The sequence below is a fragment of the Panthera tigris genome, chromosome C1, assembly GCF_018350195.1.
Source record: "Panthera tigris isolate Pti1 chromosome C1, P.tigris_Pti1_mat1.1, whole genome shotgun sequence".
Lineage (NCBI taxonomy): Eukaryota > Metazoa > Chordata > Mammalia > Carnivora > Felidae > Panthera > Panthera tigris.
This window is the reverse complement of record NC_056667.1, coordinates 139,575,089-139,588,651: the sequence shown is the minus strand read 5'-3', so window position 1 is coordinate 139,588,651 and position 13,563 is coordinate 139,575,089.

Here is a 13,563-nt window from a genome sequence, read left to right as displayed (position 1 = left end):
CTGTCAGTAAACAAAAGCTTCAATTAAAAAAATGCTGCCTAAAACACAATATGAGCAGAAACAACAACAAAAATCCCACCCCCACCCCCTCCTTGAGAGCCGAGCCTCCCCCCCAGAACTGCTGAGGAAAATGCTGCAAAGCCAGGTAAGCGGTGTCTGTTCTCCACATCCAGTCCCTGTCGCCAAGCTCCAGCATGTCCTTTAGACTGGGGTCAAGAAGACTGGGGGTAGGAAATCCCAGCAAGTGGGAAGGAATTAATTTGGACTACTAAGATTTACTCTCAAAAGGGAAACAACAATTTGCTCCTAGAGAAAAGGCCCTCAGTAGGTGGCATGCCAGTAGTTTGAGCAACAAGGGAGAGGGGCTGGATGCAGCTTATACCTGGATGGGCAGGTTAGGGCAGAGAGGTTTGAGAGGCGCAAAGAGAGAAAAAGTCAAGGACCCAGGAGCCAAGGAGAAGAAGTCAGTCCCTTCTGAATCCATGTGCCCTAGACCCATTCCTCCAGCTGGTGCCTCTAGAAGTCTGCATCTTGTTAAAATGCAGATTCTAATTCCGTAAGCCTGGCCTGGGACCCGAGACTCTGCATTTCTAACTCACTCCTAACTTGATGCTTCAGGGCCATGAACCAAAGTTTGAGTGACACATTTATACAACCACTGTTTCTATTCTCTTCAATGTTGTTCCAGAGCAATTACAGAATATACAGTCATAATAGGTACAACGAGTTTTTAAAATGATAAAATGACATTCTGTATCAACCAGTGTTCTCCAGAGAAACAACCAATAGAATCAATCTCTATATATACCGAGAGAGAGAGAGAGAGAGAGAGAGAGAGAGAGAGAGAGAGACATTGGCTCACACAATTGTGAGGACTGGGGGACTGGCAAAGCTGAAATCTACAGGTAGGGGCAGCCTGGAAATTAAGAAAAGAGTTGATGCTGCGGTCTTAAAGCAGAATTCCTCCTCTAGGAAACCTGTTTTACTAGTAAGGCCTTCAACTGATTATATAAGGCCCACCTACATTATCATGAGGAATGTGCTTTATTTAAAGTCAACTAATTATAAATATTAATCGCACTTACAAATACCTTCACAGCAACAGCCTGATTAATGTTTAAACAAACAAGTGGATATCATGATCTAACAAAGTTGACACATAAAACTAACTGTCACACATACCATGTAATTTTCAGCAAATTTATTTTTTTTCCCTCTTAACATGTCTTGGAAATTATTTTTATCAATATCTAAATTGTATTCTATTATATGTATGCATCATAATCATATGAACAGACTTTCGTTGATGGATATTTTACTCTTCACTATTACAAAAATGCTGCAATGAATATTCTTTTAAAAAAAGTCTTTAATACGTGTGAATAAATCTTCAGTATAAATATTTAGACTTGAAAATATTGGTCAAGACCTATGTAACATTTCACTTTTCATAGCAATTGACAAATTTTTCTAATAAAATAGACTTTGCAGGTTTATATACTCAGTAGAAATGGGTAAAAGTTTCTGTTTCTACACATTCCCAATGAGAGAATCCCAAAATATTGAGAGAATCCCAAGTAAGCACAGAGCTTGACACAGGGCTCAGTCTCATGACCACAATATGGTGCCCTGAGCTAATACTGAGTCCATCGCTCAATTTACTGAGCCTCCCAGGTGCCCCTCAATTAACCAACTCTTGGACTCAGTTACTAGTTTTTTTTTTGTTTTTAGTTTTTAGGTTTTTTTTGTTTCCTATTTTATAATTTGCTTATTTATATTTTCATATTTACATTTTTTCTCTCTTTCCTCATGTTTATTTTGTTGTTTTTGTCCCAGCTTTTTAAATTTGATACTTCATTAATTTTTTTTGTGGGTGAAAGAGAATTTTTAAAATGAGGCATGAAATGGATTTCCTGCAGTGTTCTTTGAGATTTATAAGACGGAATTGGAAACAATTCTTTTACTCTTCATGTGATGGACTGCTTTCATTTCACTATTATGCAATACCAAAATCAGACTACATGAACCCCATATTTACTAGGGCTTTAAGCATTATTCAGATTGACTTTAAGAAGATTATACTTTTTTCAACACTTAACGGCACACAGTTCAATGACCTCATGAGTTTCCTAACCCCATAGTCCTTCCTTTCTATATTGCAGGTCACTTGACCTTCACCTCCAGCTGAAGGACTATTTTTGATACTTGGTTAGGGATGGGTAAGGAGCTCTAATTTAACACTTAGGGCATGCAATAGAAAGTCTCCTTTGTCCTGCACTGGCCTTGTAACCCCATTCTATTGTGGCATTTCTAGCTAGGGAAGTCCTTATCTGATACCCCCGATCTGCAAATAGTTCACTGTCTTACTACTTGGACTTGAGTACTTTTCTTGATAACATGTCTACTATCAATCTCCGTTAAAGTGGTGTTTGGTCTTGATCTCCATGACTATCTCCAACCTGCTGTGCAGTTATGAGACTGCTGCTTCTGACACCATCCTGAAAGGGGGGGCCTTGGAATTCACTGACAGACTTCCATACATTCATTTGTTTACTCGCTCATTCATCAAGCACATATTGAGTGCCTACCTTATTCAAGCAGTGAGCTAAAAGCAGAGATAAGAAAAAGTAAGATATGGTCCCTTCCTTCCAGTAGCATCCAATCTAGTGGAAAGTGACCCCATGACATGGGCCTGCAAAATTGACTAAATCTAGGCCTTTGAGCGCTGAGGTCTGACATGATATCCTAAAACCTTTTGCTGGTTTTGCTGTTTGCTTATCCCAAGACACTTGGAAAATTTCCAAATTTCCAAAACTGCTATTAAAGTTAATTTTTTTCTAAGAAAAACATTTGTAACTACAATTAGAGAACAAAACTGTGGTATGAAGCTCGAGACATGACATTTAAACATGCATCTCAACAAAAGTGGCAAATGATTGCATGTTATGACCTAGTGGTTGTTAGCAAATAGTAGAAACTGTGATTGTTAAATCCAATGATGCCAGGGGTCTCCTGCATGTTAGAATCGCATTGTAATGTGACAAAACATTTATTTCTAAAATGGCCCAGTTAGTTTAGGCTTATATTGTTGAGAGTGAGTGTCAGAAGAAATTTATCCTGCTCTTTCCCTTGTCATGTGGTTCCTAACATGCATCCCAGGGGTGGCATTTGAGTGAGACTCTAGTGTATTATTATAAAGCAGAGAGGAAGTAACACACTAACTAGACTCACTTTTTTAAACTTCTCAGAATAAAACTTTTGGCACAATGCCAAACATCCAGATGAAAACTGAAGAAAAACAAAACAACTCTCCAGATGTTTTCCCTAAGTAAATGTATAGGGATATTGTTCTTACCCTTTCTTTTTGGAAATGACTCATGCAGCATAAAAGAACAAGGACCAGATGAAATTTTAGGCTCAACAAAGGCTATGTTGACCTCTTAACAGGAAAACAGCACAGGTGACATTGGATGACCAGGACAGCATAAGGTAATCACCTAAACCTCACCTTGGTGGATCTGGTAGGTTAACTCATTTGCCCAAATTTCTCACTCCTTTGTACATCCTTGCTTTTAGCCACTTAACTCATAAAACCTTGGATTTCCTTCTACTATAAACAGAGTGCACTTCCTGGCCTCTTGACTTGGGGCCAATGGGACACGAGCAGACATGATTTATGCCGAGGCTTGAAATGTGCTTGTGTACTTGGACTTACCCACTTCCATTTTTGCCATGAGACAAATGACCCCAGGTAGCCCACTGGTCCAGCAAAGATGAGAGACTTGTGGAATAAATCTGTCTCCAACCTAAGCTGCAGAGTGTAGAGCCAAGTCCAGCCTGGATCAGCCAGTTTTTGGATAACTTGCAGATGTGAGAGAGAATAAATAATTGTGCTTTTAAACCACTAAGTTTTTGGGTGTTTTGTTACACAGAATTATTGTGGAAATAGTTGACCTCTACCATACAGCCAAAACAGACTAAAAATGATGGGATGTCTCTGACAGAGTGTTTCCCGTTGGCCTCAGCCTACTGATAGTGATGTTCTCAGCTAGAAATATCAGAGGGACTCACCTGAGCCCATATTCATTGTGGCAAGTCCCCACAAACGTTTCCCCAACCAGAGCCGATGTTGTGGTTTTACCAACCCTTGTGGTTCTTATTATGAGTGCAAGAGGCAAGCCAGCAACACCTATCCACAAACTTTGAAAAAAACAAGGTTTATTACTCATAAGTTCTTTTTTTTTAATGTTTATTTATTTTTGAGAGAGACAGAGACAGAGTGTGAGTGGGGGTGGGACAGAAAGAGAGGGAGACACAGAATCTGGAGCAGGCTCCAGCCTCTGAACTGCCAGCACAGAACCTGGTGCAGGGCTCGAACTCACGAACCATCAGATCATGACATGAGCCAAAGTTGAACGCTTAAGGCCTGAGCCACCCAGGTGCCCCTATTACTCATGAGTTCTGATGGTGTGGTATGCAGCATGCCCAAGAGCTACACCGAGGTCACAGGTAGAGAGAAAGAGCAGGGACCTGGGGTTCTGTCTCTACTGGGACAGAGGGTACGGTGGCTAGGGTTTTGTTGGTTCACTCTTTAGTAGAGAACTTAAAACGTATGAACAGGAATACAGGCATGGGATGGGAAAGCATGGACACTCAAGTGGTCAGCTGTCTAGGTTACCTAGGACTTTCTAACAGGGGGACTTCATGGGTGGGGCAGGCTGATTCCTTATCGAGGTGTTTAGCTAGTAGCTGTGTCAAACAGTTGGCAGTATGTTTATTTGAGGTAGATCTCTTTGAAATGGATGCCTTGGTAATCAAAAGCTTAATGTCAGACACTTACATGATACTAAACCAGACTCACTGACAGACAGTTGTACTACACAGAGCCAACAGGAGGAATGAAGTTGCCAGGAAGATGCAGACCTGAGCCTATGTATCTCTCTAGCTTCACTGCTTAATGTGCTCTATTTCACTTTTTGAGTCTGCGAGAATATTCTTCTTCCAGTTTCTTAGATATGCCAAGCACTTTCATACCTCAAGCTCTTGCATGTGTTGTCTTCTATCCCTGTAGAGCGTATGCTCCCCTTATCCTGAATGTGCTGACATAGCCATTACCTATTCAGGTAATGGGACATCTTCACCCTCAAAGTATGCCTCCAATGTCTCGAGAAGGAAATTTAAAATACATTGGCCTGCAAATCAATAAAGAGGACTCCTTTGATCAAAACATAATTTGTATAATTTCTCTTCAGTTTGAACATGATTTAAATGAACACATAAGGAAGAGCACAGTTTCATGGCAAAAGCATTCAGAACTACAATAAAGCATTTTTCTTAAATCTAAGTGGCCAGGACTTTGAATTGACCAAATTATTTTTGGCTTTCCATTGTGACAATTAAGAGACATATTGCTACAGAATGAATAATGAGAATTTAATCAAATAAAATACTAACTTTGAAAAAATCCTTTGAATTCTCACATTTGAACCTCCTAGAACTATGCATATGTAGGAGCCTATGACTCACTAAAATGATCCTAAAGCGACACCTCTGTGTCCGAGGAAGAATTTTTTTTGTCAGTTACAACTGGCATCCTTTTTTAAAAATATTTTTTAGTGTTTATTCATTTTTGAAAGAGAGAGACAGAGTGTGAGTCGGGGAGTGGGGGGAGAGAGAGAGGGAGACACAGAATCCGAAGCAGGCTCCAAGCTCCAAGCTGTCAGCACAGACCCCAACGTGACTCTCAGACTCATGAACCATGAGATCGTGACCTGAGCTGAGTCAGATGCTTAACTGCCTGAGCCACCCAGGCTCCCCACAACTGGCATCCTTAAGCAGAGAAGTGGGCTATTATAATTTAGAACAACTTTGTACAATTTATATACGATCTATAAGTTGATTGAGAACTGACTGCTTTCTAAATCCTCTCTGTTTTATGGCAGCTGTAAATAAGCTTTTGGTTCAGGTTTGGGGAGAGGCTGTTTAATCACCATTTAAGAGCATGAACTGTAGGTCCCGATGCTTATGCCTGTTTTCTCATCTGCCCAAGGACACCATGTCAAGGCCAGATTAAAGATCAGGAGCAGTTTCAGAGTCAGGGCATATATGCTCGAAACATGTGGATACTCTTGCTAGGGTGCTAGTCATCTGCTGAGTCATCTGAAGAGGTTTTTAAAAGTGAATTTGAGATTGATCCTCATTTAACTAGAAAATTCCTATAAGTTGATTAACTTGTGGTTTGACTGTAAAGTTATGATGCAGAGAGAGAGAGAGAGAGAGAGAGAGAGTATGTGTGTGTGCGTGCACACGCCCAGGCGCCCACACAGTTGGGGCAAATAAGAATTAGTATTTATTAAGACCTTATTCTTGCCAGGAACTGTGCTGAGCAATTTACAGACATTATGTCATTTGATCCTTATAATAACCTTGCAAGATATATATAAAATCTGCTCGTCAACAGGTGTAGTAAAAATGCTAATTTGGGCCTGAGAAGTTTATAAATGACACTCTAGAGCAGTGGGTCTCAACCTTGGCTGTACATTATAATCATGTGGGAGCTTTTAAAACTCCCCATACCCAGGCCCCACCCCAGGACATCAGAACTGGAATGTGTGAGAATAGAAGACAGGCATTGGTATTTTTAAACTCCCTAGACGAATGCAATGGGAGGCTAAGTCAATTTGTGAATCACTGGATTTATAACCCCAGTGATAACTTGAAAACCTAAACAATGATATATCTGCTTGGTGTTAAAGATGGTGGTACTTCTGCTGCTGTGAGAGAGAAGTTAACAACTCAGCCGTCATCGGCACCCATGTCATAGTGGAAGAAACATCTGCTGTGCCTGCTTCAAGGACTTCAGAGCCAAATTCAGACTTTTTCCCTCAGGAGATCACTGGGATGACGAGACTTGAACACAGGTTTTCATTATGTCCTAAGAACAGGACTGACCCTATATCACTTTCAATGCTTTTGCCATTTAGGATTTGCCCTAACCAAGCAACAGAAGTGGTAGTCTGCATTTTATATTACCTATGTGTCAGGCAAGGGCACAACGTCAAGGCCAGATTGAACATCAGGAACAGTTTCAGAGTCAGGGCATATATGCTTGAAACATGTGGATACTCTTGCTAGGGTGCTAGTCATCTGCTGAGTCATCCGAAGCCACCCCTTCGTTGGCCATTCTGGGTATCTGACCCTCGCTGGCTTCTGTGCTGCCTCCGGAAGCTTGGTGTCAAAGGCGTGGGCGAAATCTATAGGGCCCCTGGCTTTTCTTCAGCCTCGGCCAGTCACCAGGGCTATCTACAAAGGGCTACAGAAGCTACAGGACCTGAGGGCTGATTGAGAGCGGACTGCTTTCTAAATCCTCTCCGTTTTATGGCAGCTGTAAGTAAGCTTTTGGTTCAGGTTTGGGAAGAGGCTGTTTAATCACTACTTAAGAGCGTGAACTGTAGGTCCAAATGCTTATGCCTGTTTTCTCATCTGCCCAATGAAAGTAATTGTGCTTATTTTTTCATTTGATTTGCAAAGTTGTTGTAATGTTTGATATATATATATATATACACACACACATACATATGTATACATATATATACATATATATACATACATATGTATACATATATATACATACATATGTATACATATATATACATATATATATATTTAAAACACCTGGAGCTTCCCTTATATTTGCAACTTGAACTGATTGAAGTCACCACCCTGGGTCATCCAACCCAAAGTCCTGAGGAGTACCCTTCCTCAGGCAGTTGCTAAATGCATAATTGTAGAGTAAATGTTCTTTCCCGAGAAGTTCTCAGATCTGATTCTGTATTTTGGAAAGGTCTCCTTCCCTCTTCTTTTCTTCCTCTTTTGTTATCCTGATATTTTCTTACCCTGTTCACATTAGGATCTCTAGGCTGAAAAAGGCACAGGTTTATCTGTGTGACATAGCATGGAGGCTGATTCAACTCCTTATTTTCTAGGCTCATAGGATGACTAGAAGAATCAACTCTCTCTTCATTTACCTCAGTCCATTGCCATGTGCTAATAAAAAATGAATTTTTTATTATCATCATTCTGATTTTATTTATTTATTTTTTTAATTTTATTTTTTAATATGAAATTTATTGTCAAATTGGTTTCCATACAACATCCAGTGCTCATCCAAAACTTAGAAATATAAGAAAGGACAGAAATGTTCATATGTCAGTGTCGTTAAAAGATCCCAACATTCATGGTGATCTGTATATACAATTTCAGTCCATGCTAAGAAACAATTCCAGACTATCTTTAAAAATTCGTTTTTTTCTGTATGACTTATTTTGAATTTTTAAAGATAGTCTGGAATTGTTTCTTAGCATGGACCGATATTGTATATACAGATCACCATGAATGTTGGGATCTTTTAACGACACTGACATATGAACATTTCTGTCCTTTCTTATATTTCTAAGTTTTGGTTTCCTTTCCCAGGGTTTTTATCTATATAATCCAAGGAAAGGGAAAGCCAACAGTAGCCTAGCTTGGAATCTACCAAGCTGTTTAAAAAAAAAAAAAGTTGTTCTCATTGGTGTCCAATGGTATTGGAAAATTTGGTATTAAAAAATGAATACTTAAAAAAATCACTATAGGACCATACCATTAAGAAGGTGAGTGGCTCCTGAGTGGCTGAGTCAGCTGTCTCTTTGATTTCAGCTCAGGTCATGATCTCACATTTCCTGAGATCTAGCCTTGTGTTGGGCTCTGTGCTGACAGCACAGATCCTGCTCAGGATTCTTTCTGTTCCTTTCTCTCTGCCCCTCCCCCACTTGTGCACACAGGCACCCACTCTCTCTCTCAAAATAAATAAATAAACTAAAAAAAAAAATGACAGGACAGCTCACAGGAAGGGAGAAAATATTTGCAACTCATATCTCTAATAAGGGTCTAGTAGCTATAATACATAATGAACTTTCACAACTCAAAAACAAAAAAGACAACCCAATTTAAAAATAAAGAAGGGATTTAAATAGACATATCCCTAAAGAAGATATATAAATGGCCAACAAGCACATGAAAAAAAAATACACGGCATCATTAACCTTCAGAAAAATGTAACTCAAAAGTTTTGAAATCCCAGTTTACACCCACTGGAATGACTGGAAAATAATAAGTGTTGCTGGGAATACAGAGAAATTAGAACCCTCGTGGACTGTTTGTGGGAATGTAAAATGGTACGGCAGCTGTGCAAAACAGTTTGGCAGTTTGTCAAAAAGTTAAACATAGTTACTATATCACCCTACAATTTCATTCTTACATATATACCCAGAGAATTAAAACATATATTCCAAGAACAAACTGTGCACAAACATAAATTCTAATATCATTCATAATAGCCAAAAAGTGCCGGCAGCCAAAAACGCCTCAAATGATGAATGAATAAACAAAGTATAATATACCCTACAATGGAATATTACGCAGCCGGAAAAAGGAATGAAATACTGATACATGCCACAGCATAGATGTACCCTGAAAACATAATGTTAAATGAAAGAAGCCAGACAAAAAGATCACGTATTATGTGTTTCCATTGATAATGAAATTTTCAGATTAGACAAATCCATAAAGAAGGAAATCAGATTAGTGGTTGTCAGAAGCTAGGGGAGAAGGGGTAAATGGTGGCAGGGAGGACTGCTAAAGGGTACAGAGTTTCTTTGGGATGAAGAAAATATTCTGGAGTTAGATAGTGGTGATGACTGCACAACCTTGTGAATCTTCTAGAAATCACTGAATTACACACTTTTAAAAAAAATTGCAGGACATCTCTGAAGTTCTTAGGCTAATTTTAATTCTAAAATTTATATGAAATTATAAAAAAACAAAAAACCCTGAATAACCAAAGCAATCTTAAGAAAGAAGAACAAAGCTGGACACATCACACTTTCTCATTTAAAACTACATTACAAAGCTATAGTAATAAAAACAATAAGGTGTTGTCATACAAACAGATACATAGACCAATGGAACAGAATAGGGAGCCCAGAAATAAACCCATGCACATATGGCCAATTCATTTTTGACAAAAGTGTCAATAATATACAATGGGGAAATATACAGTAAGTGGTGCTGGGAAAATTGGACAGCCACATGCAAAAGAATGAAACTGGGCCACTATTTTAGAACACCATCTACAAAAATTCACTCAAAACAGATGAAAGACGTAAAGTAGGTCCTAAAACATAAAACTACTGGAAGAAACATAGAGGATAAGCAATTTGACATTGGTGAACATGATTTTTTGGATTTGACACCCAAAGCAAAATAAGCAAGTGGGACTACATCAAATTGGAAAGCTTCTACACAGCAAAGGAAACCAACAGCAAAATAAAAAGGTAACATATGGAATGGGAGAAAGTGTTTGTAAACCACATATCCAATGAGGGGTTAATACCCAAAATATATAAGAAACTCATACAACTCAATAGCAAAAGAAAAAAAGACAACAACAAAACCAAAACCCAGTTTAAAAATGGGCTAAGGACCTAAATAGGTGCATGTAAAGGTGCCCAGCATCACTGATCCTCAAGAAAATGCAAATCAAAATCGCAATGAGATATTATCCCACACCTCTTAAAATTTTTTTTAACGTTTATTTATTTTTGAGACAGAGAGAGAGCATGCACGGGGGAGGGTCAGAGAGAGAGGGAGACACAGGATCTGAAACAGGCTCCAGGCTCTGAGCTGTCAGCACAGAGCTTGACACGGGGCTGGGACTCACGGACCGCGAGATCATGACCTGAGCCAAAGTCGGACGCCCAACTGACTGAGTCACCCAGGCACCCCTACCTCACACCTCTTAGAATGGCTATCATCAAGAGATGAGTATTAATAAGGATGTGGAGACAAGGAAACCCCATTGCACTGTTGGTGGTAGTGAAATTGGTACATCCACTATGCAAAGCTGTATGGTGTCTCCTTAAAAATAATTTAGATATAATTACCATATGATCTAACAATCCCACTTCTGGATATATAGCCAAAGAAAAATAAAAACAGAATTTCAAAGAGACAACTACACCCCTATGTTTACTGCAGCATTATTCACAATAGCCAAGATATAGAAACAACCTAAGTATTGTTCAACAGATGAAAAGATAAAGACAATGTGGCATGTCTGTACAATGGAATAGTATTCAGCCATGAGAAAGAACATTCTGATATTTGCAACAAGATGGAGAGACCTTAAGGATAATATATTAAGTGAAGTAAGTCAGAGAAAGACACATACTGTTCGAGATCACTTCTATGCACAATCTAAAAAGGCCAAACTCATAAGACAGAGACTAGAATGGTGGTTGCCAGGGGCTGGCAGGGGTGTAGGGGGTTGTTGGTCAAAGAGTACAAACTTCTATTAAGAGGAATAATTTTGGGTGGCCCCTGGGGGGCTTAGTCAGTTAAGCGTCTGACTTTGGCTCAGGTCATGATCTTGTTTGCAGTCCATGGGTTCAAGCCCCACATCGGGCCCTGTGCTGACGCCTTAGAGCCTGGAGCCTGCTTTGAAATCTGTGTCTCCCTCTCTCTCTGCCCCTCCCCCACCCCCCCCTCAAAATTAATAAACATTAAAAAAAAGATGAATAATTTTGTGGATCAAATATGCAGCATAATGATTACAGTTAATAACACTGAATTATATACTTGAAAGTTAAGAGAGTAAATCTTAAATGTTTTCACCACAAAAAAGAAATAAATTATGCAGTGTGATGCAAGTGTTAGCTAATGTTATGGTGCTAATCATTTTGCAATATATAAGTTCATGAAATCAACAGATTGTACACTGTAAGCTTATACAATGTTATATGTCAATTATATCTCAATAAAGCTGGGGGATAAGGAAAATAACAACTGTTGGTGAGAATATAGAGGAATCGAAACCCTCATACATTGCTATAAAATGGTTCAGCTGGTGTGGAAAGCAGTTTGATAGTTCCTCAAAAAGTTAAACACATAACTACCATATGATCCAGCAAGTGTACCCCTAAGTATGTATCCAAGAGAACTGAAAATGCACATTTACATAAACACTTGTGTGTGAATGTTCATGGCAGAATTATTCATAATAGCCCAAAAGTAGAAACAACCCAGTGTCCATAAAGCAATGAATAGATAACAAAAAAAACGTGGTATATCCTACAATGGAATATTATTTAGCCATAAAGACGAACGAAATACGTCTCTATACTACAACATGGATTAACCTTGAAAACATTATGTTAAGCGAAAGAAGCCATCCGCCAAAGACCATGTGTTGTATGATTCCATTTATATAGAATGTGCAGAATAGGAAAATTGCTAGAGACAGAATGTAAATTAGCAGTTGTCAGGGGATGGAGAGAAGGAGGGAATTTGGACTGTTAATAGGTATGGTATGGGTTTTCTTTTGGGGGGGAAGGAAACGTTCTGCAATTCGATAGTGGTGATGGTTACATAACACAGTGAATATGCTAAAATCCATTGAAGTGGTCCCAGTTTTAAATGGTTATTTTTATTTTATATGAATTACATCTCAAAGTGCTTTAAAAACAAAAATAAATAAGCTACACACTTTAAGAATAATTTTTTAGCATTGAAATGACTATCTGTATAAAGTCTTCTTAAACTCACTGTTTACTTTTTTTCTCTAACACAGCTGAATACTCTTATCTCTATATCATACACTTGAACTGTTATGTGTCCATGAGCATGCAGGTTTGAGAATGTGCTACTGGGACATAAAATAAAGTTCAAAAGAAAGAAAAGGAATAAAGTGTTGTTAAGACTATTTGCCCAGGGGCGCCTGGGTGGCGCAGTCGGTTAAGCGTCCGACTTCAGCCAGGTCACGATCTCGCGGTCCGTGAGTTCGAGCCCCGCGTCAGGCTCTGGGCTGATGGCTCGGAGCCTGGAGCCTGTTTCCGATTCTGTGTCTCCCTCTCTCTCTGCCCCTCCCCCGTTCATGCTCTGTCTCTCTCTGTCCCAAAAATAAATTAAAAAAAAAAAAAGAAAAAAAAAAAAAAAAAAAGACTATTTGCCCAAACTTTTAATTGATAAAATTATTTGTTTTTTTGGACCTTACTATGTGTCTGAAAAACTAAATATAACATAAAATAAAATAACGTAAAATAAAATGAAACATAGCGACTTTATGGTATGTGAATTATATCTCAATTTTTTAAAAACTGCAGGAACTCTCTCAAGAGTTCTCTGGCTAATGTACACTATAAATTTCCAAGATGCAGATACAGAATTTTGTGTTTTCCATCTTATTTAATAGCGAAAAAAAAACAGTGGAAAACTTTTTTTCATGGGGTAGCTCTCTGGGAACTTCTGTGGGAAAGACTGCTCTAATGAATCCACTCCAAATAAATATTAATGTAAGAGCATCCAGTACTTGGATTCCTCACTGTTGGCTTAAATGATTCATCACTGTTGATTCTAGGTCACTGCCATTGCTCCATTTCATTTTGGCTTTGTCGACAGTATTCCCCCTCATCATATGTTAAGCTTTGGGTCCCTGCATTTAATTGCTCCTGGTGTGAGAAATGTAAC